Consider the following 14020-nt stretch of genomic DNA (forward strand, 5'->3'; position numbering starts at 1 on the left):
CTGTCCTAGTTTGGACTGTGGGATGCTCAAGGCCAGGTAATGACAGGGTTTCCCCTGTAAATGTGCCCTGGATTCGGGAGGGCATCCTGGACTGGACTGTGCCAAACGTTGTTAAGTGTGAAAAAGGAAAAAGTAAACACGTGCTTTATGGCTAATTTTTCCTAGTCAAACTTTCATTCAGAAAGCATCTGACTAGTCAGTGGGTTAATGTTTACCTCATGTGAATGACTCACCATGTACCATGCCGCTTTGGGCAGCCCTTTTTTGTTTTCTGGGAAGAGGCCTGCTCACCCAATGTAGTTTGATTCACAAACAAATGACTCCTATGAGCTGGTTATATTAATGACTAGATTTAAAAAAAGAAAGGTTCACCGGTTCAAAACTGTGTGAAACACTACCCGTTTGTGTACTATTTACCAGCATTAGCAAGAAATCTAATGTCTTTCATGTCTTGTCATAACAAACAAAATACACCCAAATTATAGCAAAATCTAATCAAACTGAATAAATTGGAACTGAATTTAAAGCTTGTGAATCGAATCAATCCAGAAGGGACTTGCAAAAACAATGAATGTGGTTAAAGATGCATTGCAACACTAGCTAGGACTTCATAATAAGGGCAGTGACACCGCTGCACCTACACGACCTGAAGCAACTGAAGTCACATGATCAACACAGTATCCAGTGAGTCCTAGTGTCAGAACTAATCTACTAGTCAATGAGTGTGCAGGCGTCCAAGCCAGACAATTGTTTTTTCTATGCAGTACAGTGTGTACAGACAAAATGGACAAATGGAAGAGAGGGAGAGAGAGGACAGTGAGTGAGGAGAGAGCTAGTCACAGTGTGGAGGAGTCTATTATTAGTCTATGGCTCCGCGGCAAAGTGAGGTCACATCAGAGCCCAGCTTTAGGCACGTGTGTGTGCTCAGTGTGTTTTTGTGTTTCATGCTCAAGCTACTCTCAACACAAGCCGAATCACTGCGCTCAAAAATAAATAATAAATAAATAAAAAACAAGAGAGAGAGAGGGGGAAAGGGCCAGAGAAAGAGACTTCCGTAAACATGAGAGGCACCCACAGTCTGTTTGCGTGCCGTCTCGCAGCATTTCCTCAATCCGCTTGTAAAGCAGAAAAGCGCAGCTTTTTGCACAGAAGCACGAAGACATTCCCATAATTCGGATCAGAACACAAGGCACGCAGTAAATTAGAAAGGTTTGGAGAGCTGCCAGCCACACAAACCACACGTGCTGAGCTGAATATATTAAACAATCCGAATTTTGAATTTTTTTTTTTTTAATCTGCCACAATAATAGTAATCATGTGTCTTATTCGTTATAATTATACAGTTGGGTTCAAAAAATTTTAATGAAAACCATAAATTGGAAAATTAACATGAACTGCATCATTTCTGAAGATTTTGTCCCCATTTTTTGTTTCATGACAACATGCTAGATTTTAAATGTGGTCTCCGATTTGTAGAACCTACTGTATTAGAAAGTGAACGATATTTGCCGGAGAACATAAGTGAATGGAGTAGACACAACCATAAAATGTTGAAAATACTAATAAATACTGATGAAATAAGGAGTGATGATTTAAAAGGAAACATGACAAAAGAGTGTCAGTGACTGCAGTGACAGTACACTGTTCAACATTAGCTAGGGCCTATATTTTCCCCCCTGGTGGTTGACTGAAACTACGTCTGACCAACATTAATCAGTTCCTGTCAGAGTTCAGATCTTACCGCTCCCCCTTCTTTTTCGCTGTGGAGGAAAAGAACACGGCCCACTTCAACCCCTGAGGGTTCACCAGACTGGGTATCATCAACAATGGATTGAATCTAAACGAATGAGAGCATTGACACCAACAAGTTGATTATTACAAACCCGAATGTAGCAAAACATACTGACTGATATGCACTGGATTAATTTACAGTGTGACGCTGCTGTACCGACCCCCGAGGGGAAAGTCAGTACTGTTAGAGATACACATGGGTATTGTAGTAGCAGTGCAGTTGTGGCCACGACCTCTACTGTGCCATTCTGAGCACTGTGTCGGTTGATTGTGGATCGGGGGGTAAATGTCCATCAGGTGTGGAGGTGGATCTGGATGTGACTCGTTTTCTATGCCTGCTCAACAGAATCTTTGTAAATTTCAGCGAAAATCGAAGTTGGTCTTCCACATCAGGAACCTGAACCAAGACGATCAGCAACAGGTGATATCTGCCTGATGTGATTGGCCAGTAAAACAAGCATTATTAGATCACAATTACCTGAGAGTCAGCACCTCCTGAGTCAAAACAAGATCTCCGTCTCGAGAAAACGCCACAGCCAACACTGGACCCCTGAGAACGGGGAGGGGAGGGGGGGGCACATTTATATAGCCTTTCCTTTAAAGAGGGGGTTTAAATTCCAGGACTTTAGGACTAAATACACATCAAATTAAAGGAAAGTTTCACCCCCACAATGAAACATGTCAATCTAAACCTGTTTGCTGCGTTGTTGTTTTTGTTTTGTTTTTTTTTCAGTAAAACTTTACAATAAGGTCCAATTAGTTAACATCATGTAACATTAAACTAACAATGAGCAATACATTTGTTACCGTTTTATTCATCTTTGTTAATATTAGTATTAATAAAAAATACAACTGTTCCATTGTTATTCATTGCTAGCTCAGGTTCACTAAATAACATTCTGACCTAATGCTGATAATTAACATTAACTAAGAATAATACATGCTTTAGAAGTATTTTTTTGTAAAAAAAAAAAATAATTATTTGACTCTGCTATCAATGACAGTTTATGATCATGTCTCTAAAGCTCCAAAACTGGAAAAAAATAAATAATTAATAATTTAACTTTCTTTAAAGATAATTCATTTATTTGGAAAATGTCTTCATCTTTACCATAGACAATATAGAAAGTAAAAAAAAAAATAAAAATTAAAAGTAACAACAATAACATAAGGGAACAAATATTACCTATCAAATTAAGTAGCATTAAATAAAATTATTCTGAAAAGTGAATATTTATTTTTGAATTCTTAATACCAAAATTATATGTAAATATTTTCAATTAAAATAAAATTTTTTTGAATTGTTTATTTCAACAAAAACCGTAATGTTCACTGTATGGCAAAATATATATTTTTTAAATTCTCCTTTGTGTCCCAATGAAAAAGGGATGTTTGTTTGAAATGACATGAGGATGCTGACAGAATTATCATTTTTTTTTGGATAATTCCTATAGTGTTTCAGATGGGTTTCAAATTTCTAACTCTATTAGCCAAGATGGTGACACCTTGTGGCCGTGGAAGGGTGTCAATAAGCCTCCCCTCCATAGGTCCAAGATCTTCATTTGACTAGTTCGCTTGAACCACTGATCAGATAGTTTCCAGAAGGGGGGAAAACAAAAAAAAATTGGAAGGAAAAGCATTAATCCCTCCACCTATGAACTGCAAGACAAATTCACATTTAAATGCTTTCAAAATAAGAACTAGTCCTTTGACTCATTTAAAAAGAATGACCATATGTATGGTGTCGAAACAATCTCTTTCTAATACCTATGTATGTTGTATTAACTTTGTTTGTACGAAAATCCCAGATTTTTCAATGTGTTAATCCGCTCCTGATGATGCAAATGCATGTGCCACTGGAATTGAAGTCCAACAGAATGTTGCTGACCTACAAACAGACAATTTGAAATATCAGTAATTTTGAACCCCCTCCCAAAAAAAAAAGTTTAAGTAAAAACCTCAACACTCAATTCTCACCCTCCGTAGTCTGTGGAAAATGTTGATGCACTGACGTGACGATGTATCCCAGAGGCGAACTGTCCTGTTGTCTCATCAGCACAGGAAGCAACAAGACGACCATCTGGTGAAAACCTTGACAGGGACATACAACAAGCGACAGTGAGAGAGATCCCACTTTTATGTAACAAAACCGGAAAGCTTACACACATAGTTCTCATAACCTCGCACAGCGCACGACCAGTTGGTGTGCCGATTGAGAGAGGTAGAGTAATTCTTCAATTCTTCCGGTCGCAACACCCCACACTTTCACAGACTTTTCATCTGATGCAGTGACCAGACCTGTTGGCCATCGCTAGAGAACTGAACACTCTCGAACTGCTTGCTGTGTGGGCTTTAAAACACAGTCGGCTTCACCTTTTCTGTAATGAACATGATGAGAATAATGCATTAAGATACAAATAATACATTTGAAACTCGAATAGGGCATCTGTTCACATAATCACTCACCATGCTGGGCCTCACCACAGTCGAACTGTCTGGTCTCGTGGATGAAGATGCCACCAAGGAACCACTTGGAGAAAAATGGACTCCTGTAATGATATCTGTGTGACCACAACCGAATGCACCTTTAGATCGGCTGGGGGGGGGGGGGGCCTTTAGTGGGAGTGAGGTTCCAGATCAATAAGGTGTCTTATGTCACAGGATCCAGTAGCTGCAAGAGAAGTTGCAAGTGGTTAAACTGGGCTCATTCTCAGACTGGAAAAAGAAGATAAATATGACATACCAAGCTGTTTATTATTGGGGCTGAAATCGGCACAGGAAACAACATCTTTTGTGACCTTTAAAATGTCTTTCAAGGTGGGATCCTCCTAAAAAGGATATTGTAGAAGACTAAGGTGGGAAAAATCTGAAGTCCAAAAGTCCGGGCAGAATTAGAATGTTTATTTTTTTTGCATTTTTTATTTTTATACAAGTGTTTTTTTTTTTCCCCACAGTACGATTGATAATTTTAACATAATAACGTGACAGTGAACATTTATTTTAATTTTTTTTTTAATAAAAAAATTAATTGCTTTTAGATTAACTGATTGATAATCTGGTATACCAAATTTTACAGCATTCTAACTAATACTAACAGTATTCTTATTTTATTTCATAGCATTTTGCTCTACATGGAGAACACGGTAATTGCATGATAATACAATGGTACATGTTTCAAAACATCAGACACGTGGTGCATGTTCAACCAAAAAACGCATGTCACAAAATAACATGAGGTAGTAAGCTTATTCCATAGTGGCTTTGTTAGTCTATTTAATTGTATTGTTTTTGGTCAATTAAGCGAGGTCACTGTATCCCCATATACAAAACATAAACACAAAAGTTTCCCCGCACAGTTCGCACCGTACCAGCTATAATAAACCAACAAATTATGTCCATGGTTCCGCATTTTAAAATGCTTCTGTGAGTCCCTCTTACCATAACAAGACGCCATTATCCCGGTAAAAGTCAAAAAAAGCTTCTGAAGGGTTTGGTACAGTTTGGTCAGTAAATAAGTGAAACTCCTTCATGTTGAGCCACTGTTCAAACAAGCCGCGTTTCACCGAGACCCAAACAAATCACGCTCAGAATCCTCGAGTCAGCGCGGCTAGTTGAACAGAACGCCGACAAATTAACTACCCCAACTCCGTTTCCATTCTCACTATTTATCAACTTATGATCCCTAATTTTAAATACTTAATTTGGAACATATAAACGTCTGCACCAACGGAAACGGCACCGTGTGTAACCCATCCCCTCCTAATGCAACAGAAGGCGTGTTAGGATTAAATCTAAAATTTGCAAGCTTTGTCTTGCTAAGATTAAGCTGTCCTGTAGAGTCAGGTGAGTTAACTTACCATATATCCCCTCACAAATATTTTTAAACAATTGACTTGCGAAATTACTAGGGTAAAATACATATCTATCTGCAAAATATTTTAATAGTACTAATTTAAAAAATATAATATATTAATAACGGTCAAACCGGCTCCTCTGCAAAGAACAGCTGTAACCATTGGAAATAACGGCCCTCTTGCTTAGTAATCAGCCCAACGGTAAACTAGTAGAACTCAACATTGAGATAGTAGAGAATGCAGTCACTGCTTGGATCAATCAAATCAACGGACACAATCAGTAAAGGCGTTTGCTCTCCAAAAGAGGCACGCTTTGAGGTTTTGATTTTGGAAGCTAAGCGTGTCGAAAGCCGCCGAAGCTCAGCGTGGCTGGAAGATGGTCAGTGAAGCGGGGGATTGGCAACTCTGAGGTCAGTGGTTTTATTTTTAATGCAAAGTTGTATTAGCAAAACATGTGAAGGTTTGTACCGTTTTAAAAAAGCTAGCTCAGGAATTTTGATAGGGAGATGCTCGCGGTGTTAAAGGGAATGTGACACCGTTTGCTGTTGCTCCTTAGCCGTTTGCCATCACATACATATGCCTTGTCTAACCTTGACCTGCCACACCAGTTTACCACTGATGCTTTCATGTTGTTTTAATATGTACCCATGTCTATCAATAAATTAACCTTCTCTTCTAATCTAATTGAATGTTATTATGAGCTTAATGGTGGCTTTTATGAACACTTTGCTGCTCTATTCAAACTCTATGTTTGTTTTCAATAGAAATCCTGTTTCTCAAAGATTGAGACACTGCCAGTGTTTAACCACCGGTTACACTGACCCAAAAAACCAACAAAACAGACAAAACACTCATAACTTTAGCTACCACTCATTTTATAATAATTATCATATGATACACAACGCTGCATTTCATCTGTAGAAATGTTTCCCTTGAAATGGGTGCTTCTTTCCCCCAGTATTTAAAGAAGAGGATCCCACTAATCCCAAATATCAAATGTTAAAAACTCGACTTTGATACGGTATATGCCACTTTTTGTTTTTTATTGTGAACATCAAACATTTTTTTGATTTTGATATTCCATTGTATATATGAAAAGTATATGATGATTAACCTAATTTTATTTTCTAGGCTCCAGTCTTACAAAGTACATGGAGAGACTAGAGGAGGCAAGGAAAAGTAAGTTATAAATTAAATAATTTCATATATTATAGTGGAGAAAACTATTTGATAAATGAAAAATGTCATGGTGCATTTACATTGAGAAGTAAAGGGTGATTCTAACACTTTAACATTTTGCTGACCATTTGATAAAACGCTAACAGTGGGTGTTTTACATTAAAAGTAATTACACAACATCTTGTGTGCATCTTGTGTGAACCGGCACTTGCTATTGGTTCAGCGATTTTGTCTCTAGATACCTTGTCCTACTGAATATTTACTTACTTATGAAGAAGCGAAAGTCTCCTTTGTCCACGTTGGTGCCTCTGTTTACAGGGTCCTTGTGATTCCAAGATAAACAATCTTCCTTTTTTTGGCTACATAGCAAAGGATGGTGATTGTACTGTAGATTAGTAATATCCTCTGTCCGAGGCGGCTCCTGTTATGAAACCACACACATAACCTCATCGTTGGTGTCATTAGCATCTTACAGTGGTTTTGGTGGTAAGGCTGTGACTGTGGAGTTCTTGCCAAAGATATAAAGAGATGTTGGTAGAGCTCGCCTCAGTTTGTAGCATCAATTGGCATATTAAAGTCCAGTTTAGAGAGTTTAACCAGTATCAAAATGGAGTTTGATATTTTGGGAGTGAATTTGTCTTTAAATGAAGATGAAGTGAGAAATGGTAACACTCAGGATCCAGGTAAAATGCATCTAAATTATTGCAAAAAAATTTGTTCAGCAGCAATCTGTACATTGCCTCACTTATGTAAATTTTGTGTCCCCAGACTACAGATATAGGAAGGACGAGTTTTTTTAAAAGACTGAAAGTGACTACATTTTGCACAGCTGGTACGTGAATAATAGATTAAATAAAGCAATCTTCTTTACTTTCAGTTGTAGTACAGTAAAAACACTAGTTTTGTGGAATATTATTATAATTTAAAATGACTGTTTTCTTCTTTTTAAATATAATTTAATGTATTTTATTCTATCATGGCAAAGATGAAATTTTCAGCAGCCATCTGTCACAAGAGCCTTCAGAAATCATTCTTATATGTTCATCCTTGCTGCTCAAGCAACATTTCTTATTATTATCAATGCTGAAGAGAGTTTTGCTGCTTAATAGTTTATGCAAAAGTTTGATTTCATTCATTTGAAATAATATTTTTATAACATTGTAAATGCCTTTTACTGTGTCATTGCGTGAATAAAAGTATAATAAAAAGATCGTTGACTATAAACATTTGAACAGCAGTGTTATTTTTATATATTCCTGAAAATGTTATGCCCTTTATATTTTTATGTCTTATCTTTTTTTTTTCGAGTGCAGGTAATCCAAGTTGCTTCAGTGTCCCAGCAGAATGACAATTTGAATAAAAGATGAAATCGAGGATTAGAAGGTAGAGTTTAAATTCTTCTTTTATGTTACTCTATTTTTTTTTATTAGTATTTTTTGCTGACATCATTCTTATTATTCTTATTATAATTTGCTTATATTTAGGGAACAATGATTTGAACAAAGCCCTATGAAAAGAATTAAACTTAGCAAACCCCATAGCACCCTAACAACCATGGTGTTAACAAGAATTCAGTTAATTTGCTGCAAGTGAACATAAAGCTTCTAGGTGTACAATTAAATACTTTTGTGAGAGAATGCAAAAGTTGTTTGAGAAAATGCAAATTTCCTGGGGTGGGGGGGAACCGCAAAGTTTAAAAGTTTGCAAGTGAACAAAAAATTTCTTTGGAAATGGATTACTTTTGTGAGAGAAGACAAACGATTTAGAGTGAAAAAATAATCTTGGAGGAAAAAATACTTTTGTGTTTACTGCCAAATATTGTCGAGATGGTCATATTTTCCATCAACCATATTTTCTTAGAGGAGTCCCCCCACTTAAGCAACTGCATAGAAAGTCCCTGACCAATCATTTGTGGTTGTTTTCATTTTTGTATATGATTTTAGATGACATTGTTCATTATTCCTTCTTTCTCCGCATCACCGGGCCTGGACGTCTCTCTGATCAGACGAATGGTTCCCCCCCAGCCGACGCTATCCTCCACCACAGAGTATCACAATGATGAATCCGCGACACTGCGTTTTCTCCTAGATCTACACTCCAAAGGTAGCCGAATCACCTTTGTGTTTGTAACTAAGCACCAATAAAGCTATCTCTTTAATTCGACCAGCCACATCAGAATATCCAGTTTTATGCATCTAACCGATGCCCCCGCTAACATTTCTTCTGTTGTGCACTCACAAGAGTTCTGATTGGCTAGACAGCTTTCTCATGGTCCCAAGCTCTATTGAGCCTGTTTAGGGGGGCAGTGAGTGCAATCAGACTCTGTCCTCAGAGACCCTGTGGGGGAAAAACCATGAGATATAGCCTGTAACAGTGAGAACCCCTGACTGTCTTCACTCGGTGTAACTGAGAATCTCCGGGTTCATTTATAGTGTTATCAGTGGCGTGGGAGAAATGGATCTGGACAAGAATGGACAGAAGAGCATCCAAAACTCTCCAGTGTCTACCTCCAGCTTCACAGATTGCCCCTACCCTGACTGCCCATATCTGTTGCTGGATGTGCGGGACAGAGAGCAGTATGACCAGTGCCATATTATCAGTGGTAGGAAACTTACCTAGAAATTTTAAGACATTAAAGTGATTAATTTTTATCTGTTAATAAATGTCTGTTTTTTGCTCATAGCATATAGTTACCCCATTGCGACGTTATCAAGGACAATGAACCCATACACGAAAGAAGTGCTTGATTATGTATCTCTTTTATTCCTGTTTTTCCTAGTTTTAATAATATATTTTAAATATATAATTATATTTTTTATTGTAAATATTTGAAATGTACTTCCATATTTCGTTGTTGTTGTTGTTTTTTACTTTTTATAATTTGTATTATTTATTATTCATTCATTCACTAGAACTCAAACTTTTATTGCAAACCCATGTTGTGCGTGTTTGAAAACTATTATATTTATTAATATTATATTATATATATTATTTATTAATATATGATCATTATACAAACTTATATATGTGTGTGTGAAGGAATTAATTGAGTAATTTATTTCATACATGAACAATAAATAAATAAAATATTTGTTGTGCTTTCATTAATTGATAGGATTGGAACAGTATCTTGAAATTGTAAAAGTCAAATGTTGAAAAAAAAAAAAATTTCCCCCAAGTCAAGTCACACTGTTATTGTGTTTGAATGAATAATGGTTTTTGTCATTTCAGTTTCTTGTGTACTCGTGCCCGTCACTATTGTTAAAATCTTTTACAACTATGCAGAAAAATGCATCGGGAAAGATTATAATTTTGTATGATGAGGATGAGAGGATAGCAAGTCAAGCCGCCACCACCATGTGCGAGAGAGGCTTTGAGAATCTCTTCATGTTGTCAGGGGGTGAGTCAGACGAGAGACTGATAGCAAACTTCAGAAGTCCATCATGAAAAAATGTAATTACTTCTCATAGAAGGGAAAATAACAAGGTCCTTTTCAGATTCATATATTTATACATAGATCATTGGGGTCTCAGGAATCTCCAATACATACATGTGGGTTCATCCTGTCAGTATAAGATTTGTATTTAATGCCATTTATTCTTTATGTATCTTTTCTTTTCTCAACAAGGTTGTTAAAAGTGATTGCACAGAAGTTCCCTGAGGGAATGACAACCGGCTCCATTCCCATCTCCTGTCTGCCGTCACCCTCGGGACCTGGAGGTCGTAAGCGATTGGTTCCACAGCAGACATCCCAGCCAGCAAAAAAAAGTGGCGGTTTACCTCAGAAGACCTCAGCAAAATCCAATATTACCTAGAGGAATGTGTTCATACCCAGTGAGCCCAGCAGTGAGTCATCCATTTCAAATCTGATGAAACCAACATAACCATTTTCACTGTATTATTGAACAACTTACCGGTAGATGGCAACACAATATCTAAATGCAACCACGGCCATCTCAGTATGATTTTTTGGAAAATTATTAATTTAGTTTCATTTTATTCGTTACCCACATCTACATACAAATATATGTAATACATGTTTTAATTAATGCTCATCAGAGATGCATATATGTGACAGTAATATTGTGAAATATTATTGTAGTTTAAAATAACTGTTTTCTCTTTAAACGTATTTTAAAAGGTAATTTATTTCTGTGATGGCAGAGCTGAATTTTCAGCAGCCATTACTCCAGTCTTTAGTGTCACATGATCCTTCAGAAATCATTTTAATATGCTGATTTGCTGCCGTAATTATTATTATCAAATATTATTGGTGCTGCAATTTTTTAATAATGTTGATATTTTTTTTACTGTTTTACTATTGGTAATCGTGTATTTTTCCCCCCATTTAAGGTCGTCTCAGCAGCAGAATGTCCACTAGCAGCGCCCGCTCCAAAGCGTCTACAGTTCGGAGTGGTCGACAAGGCTCGTCCATAGCAGGATCAGAAAGTGCTCGTTCACAGAGTAGTCGACCTTGGAAAATAGCCCTCAGTTTCGCCTTCATCATTGTCATCTTCAGTGCAAATAAGCCTTTATATTTTACTTTTGCGGGATTCCTGTGAACATGGACACTCTAAACTACTGGTATTTTTTCACTCTTATTATGCCACATGTACATTCTAAGAACTACACTGGGAGAGAAAATGAACATTTCTTGGTTCTGGTAGTACACACAAATAGCACTGTTTTATTATTATTTCAATTTATTCATATATCTTTGCACTGCAGACTCCAAATCCAAACTACATGTTTAAGATCTAAATCTGTTTCTGATTTGCCACTAACAGTTTTTTGGCATCTCACTGGCCATTTATACTATAATGACGTTATCAGATGTCTAGGGTTTTGACCATATGTAGGTTCGGGGTTTTCTATATGTTATGCAAGTAATAGTGGAAGGGCGCCACTACTCTGGGTGGTAATGTTTGGTTCAATGAGCCATGCTGCTTTAGCTACTGTATGTTTATTTGCTCACTAGGTACATTATGTATGTTGCAGTGCTTTCGAAATATTTTAGATGTGCTGACTTTGCCTTAAAGGCAGAGCTTGTCTTTTTGTTTAGTGCATTTATTTAAATGTTCAATGCTTTCCAAAAACAGTGCAAAAAGATTTTTCTTCATAATCGGCATTTACTCAACTGTGATTTGTATGTTATGAAATGTAGATGTGATTGCGGGCATTAATGAAGATGATGTTTCTGTGTGAAACTTTGCTTTGTCTGTTGCAGAGCCTGATGAAGGAAGTTCAAGTGCATTTATTGGAGTCAATGTATTTGTACATGAATTGGTAGAAAGTGCTTTGTGTTGGCCTTGTGTTGTCCATGTCCATTGACTGAAATCAGTTTATCCCTGTTTCTATTGTAAACTTTGTTTTTATTGACTGTTTAAGTAATTTAATTTAATCAATGAAAACTAAATAACCTGGTTGGTTTTGGTATGTTGTATTGAAGGCTGAATAAAAATCAATTTTATTTGTATACCCAAGTGATACCTACATGATATTTATGAATAGCATATTCCACATGTATGTTCAGAGTATTAATATTTAATGTTGTAATGTTCATCGTTTTTTAGCCTTATGTTTTGCACGATGTTTGTCAGTATTTTTAGCAGAAGCTTTAAGACAGGGGTCTCCAAGTTCAGTCCTGGAGGGACCTATTCCACAAGGAGACTCCCTCGGACGATGGACAGTGAGGCCATCTCACACCCCTGATGCAGGCTCATTGAGGTGCTTCAGCTCCAGGGTGATGGCTGTGCGTTGTCCCTCCTTGTCCTCAGGCACAGGCTGAGAAAAGATGGCCTCAACCTACCTAACATTGTTCGGGAGGCAGACACACTTTTGCAGTTTAAATCTAGATTAAAGACCCATCTCTTTAACCTGGCTTACACATAACACACTAATACACTTCTAATATCCAATCCGTTAAAGGATTTTTAGGCTGCATTAATTAGGTAAACCGGAACTGGGAACACTTCCCATAACACCTGATGTATTTGCTACATCGTTAGACGAATGGCATCTACGCTAATATTAGTCTGTTTCTCTCTTATTCCAAGGTCACCATAGCCACCAGGTCCAGTCTGTAATCCAGATCAGAGGGTCATGCAGTCAGCCCGGATCCATTACGTATCCAGACCAGATGGTGGATCATCTCCTAGAAAGGACCTTTACAGCTCCTGAAAGACAGCGGAGACCAGGACAACTAGATGAGCCCCAGATACAGATACCTGTAAAGACCTTGTCTCAGATGACCACCACCGGGACAAGACCACGGGAGCCTGTTGAGTCCTCTGCACAATGTGACATTGAGGGAGTGCATGTAAGAAAAAAAAAAAAAAAAAAAAAAAAAAAAAAAAAAAAAAAAAAAAAAATGAAAAAAAAAAAAAAAAAAAAAGAAAAAAAGAAAGAAGCTGCATACTGGAATTGAACTGCTGGTTTCGTCTGGTCAGAGGAGAACTGGCCCCCCGACTGAGCCTGGTTTCTCCCAAGGTTTTTTCTCCATTCTGTCACCGATGGAGTTTTGGTTCCTTGCCGCTGTCACCTCTGGCTTGCTTAGTTGGGGACACTTCATTTACAGCGATATCATTGACCTTGATTTGAAATGATTGCAAGATACTATTTAAATTGAACTGAGCTGGATGATGACATCACTGATTCAATGATGAACTGCCTTTAACTGTCATTTTGCATTATTTGACACACTGTTTTCCTAATTTATGTTTGTTCAGTTGCTTTGACACAATCTGTTTTGTATAAAGTGCTATATAAATAAAGGTGACTTGACTTTGACTTTACAGGCTCACAAGTCACAGCAGGTTGGAGCTTCCCGTCAGCAACTGGCCATGGTGGCAGGTGTTAAGTAACTCCTCCACATATTCCTCCCAGGCTTCGGCTGTTTTGTGAAAAATGAACACAGTTGCTCCTCTAACAACGATTGCCCCTCCTGCCTTATTCCTCGACGGGGCAACATTAATGGATGCAATTTCCATTGATCTTCTCATTTTTGAGGGTCCGGTCTTCTGGCTGATAAATGGTCGATATTAAAATGATAATCTCTTTTATCTAAATACATTTAAATAAAAACAAAATTATATAAGTTGTTTAAAATAGGTTGTTAATGATATAAATTATAATAGTTGATTTAAGTAATTTTTAATGCTTTGTAATGCTGATAATCTCTATTTTTATGTTTGATT

The 14020-nt window shown here is 37.2% G+C and overlaps 2 pseudogenes; one reads left to right on the forward strand and one right to left on the reverse strand.

Moving 5' to 3' along the window:
* Positions 1–5245, reverse strand: part of LOC122135676 — a 48681-nt pseudogene extending 43436 nt beyond the window's left edge.
* A 637-nt stretch (positions 5246–5882) lies between these two features.
* Positions 5883–11673, forward strand: LOC122135677 (annotated as a pseudogene).
* Positions 11674–14020: the final 2347 nt, after the last annotated feature.

This window comes from Cyprinus carpio, chromosome A25 (genome assembly GCF_018340385.1).
Source record: "Cyprinus carpio isolate SPL01 chromosome A25, ASM1834038v1, whole genome shotgun sequence".
Taxonomy (NCBI): domain Eukaryota; kingdom Metazoa; phylum Chordata; class Actinopteri; order Cypriniformes; family Cyprinidae; genus Cyprinus; species Cyprinus carpio.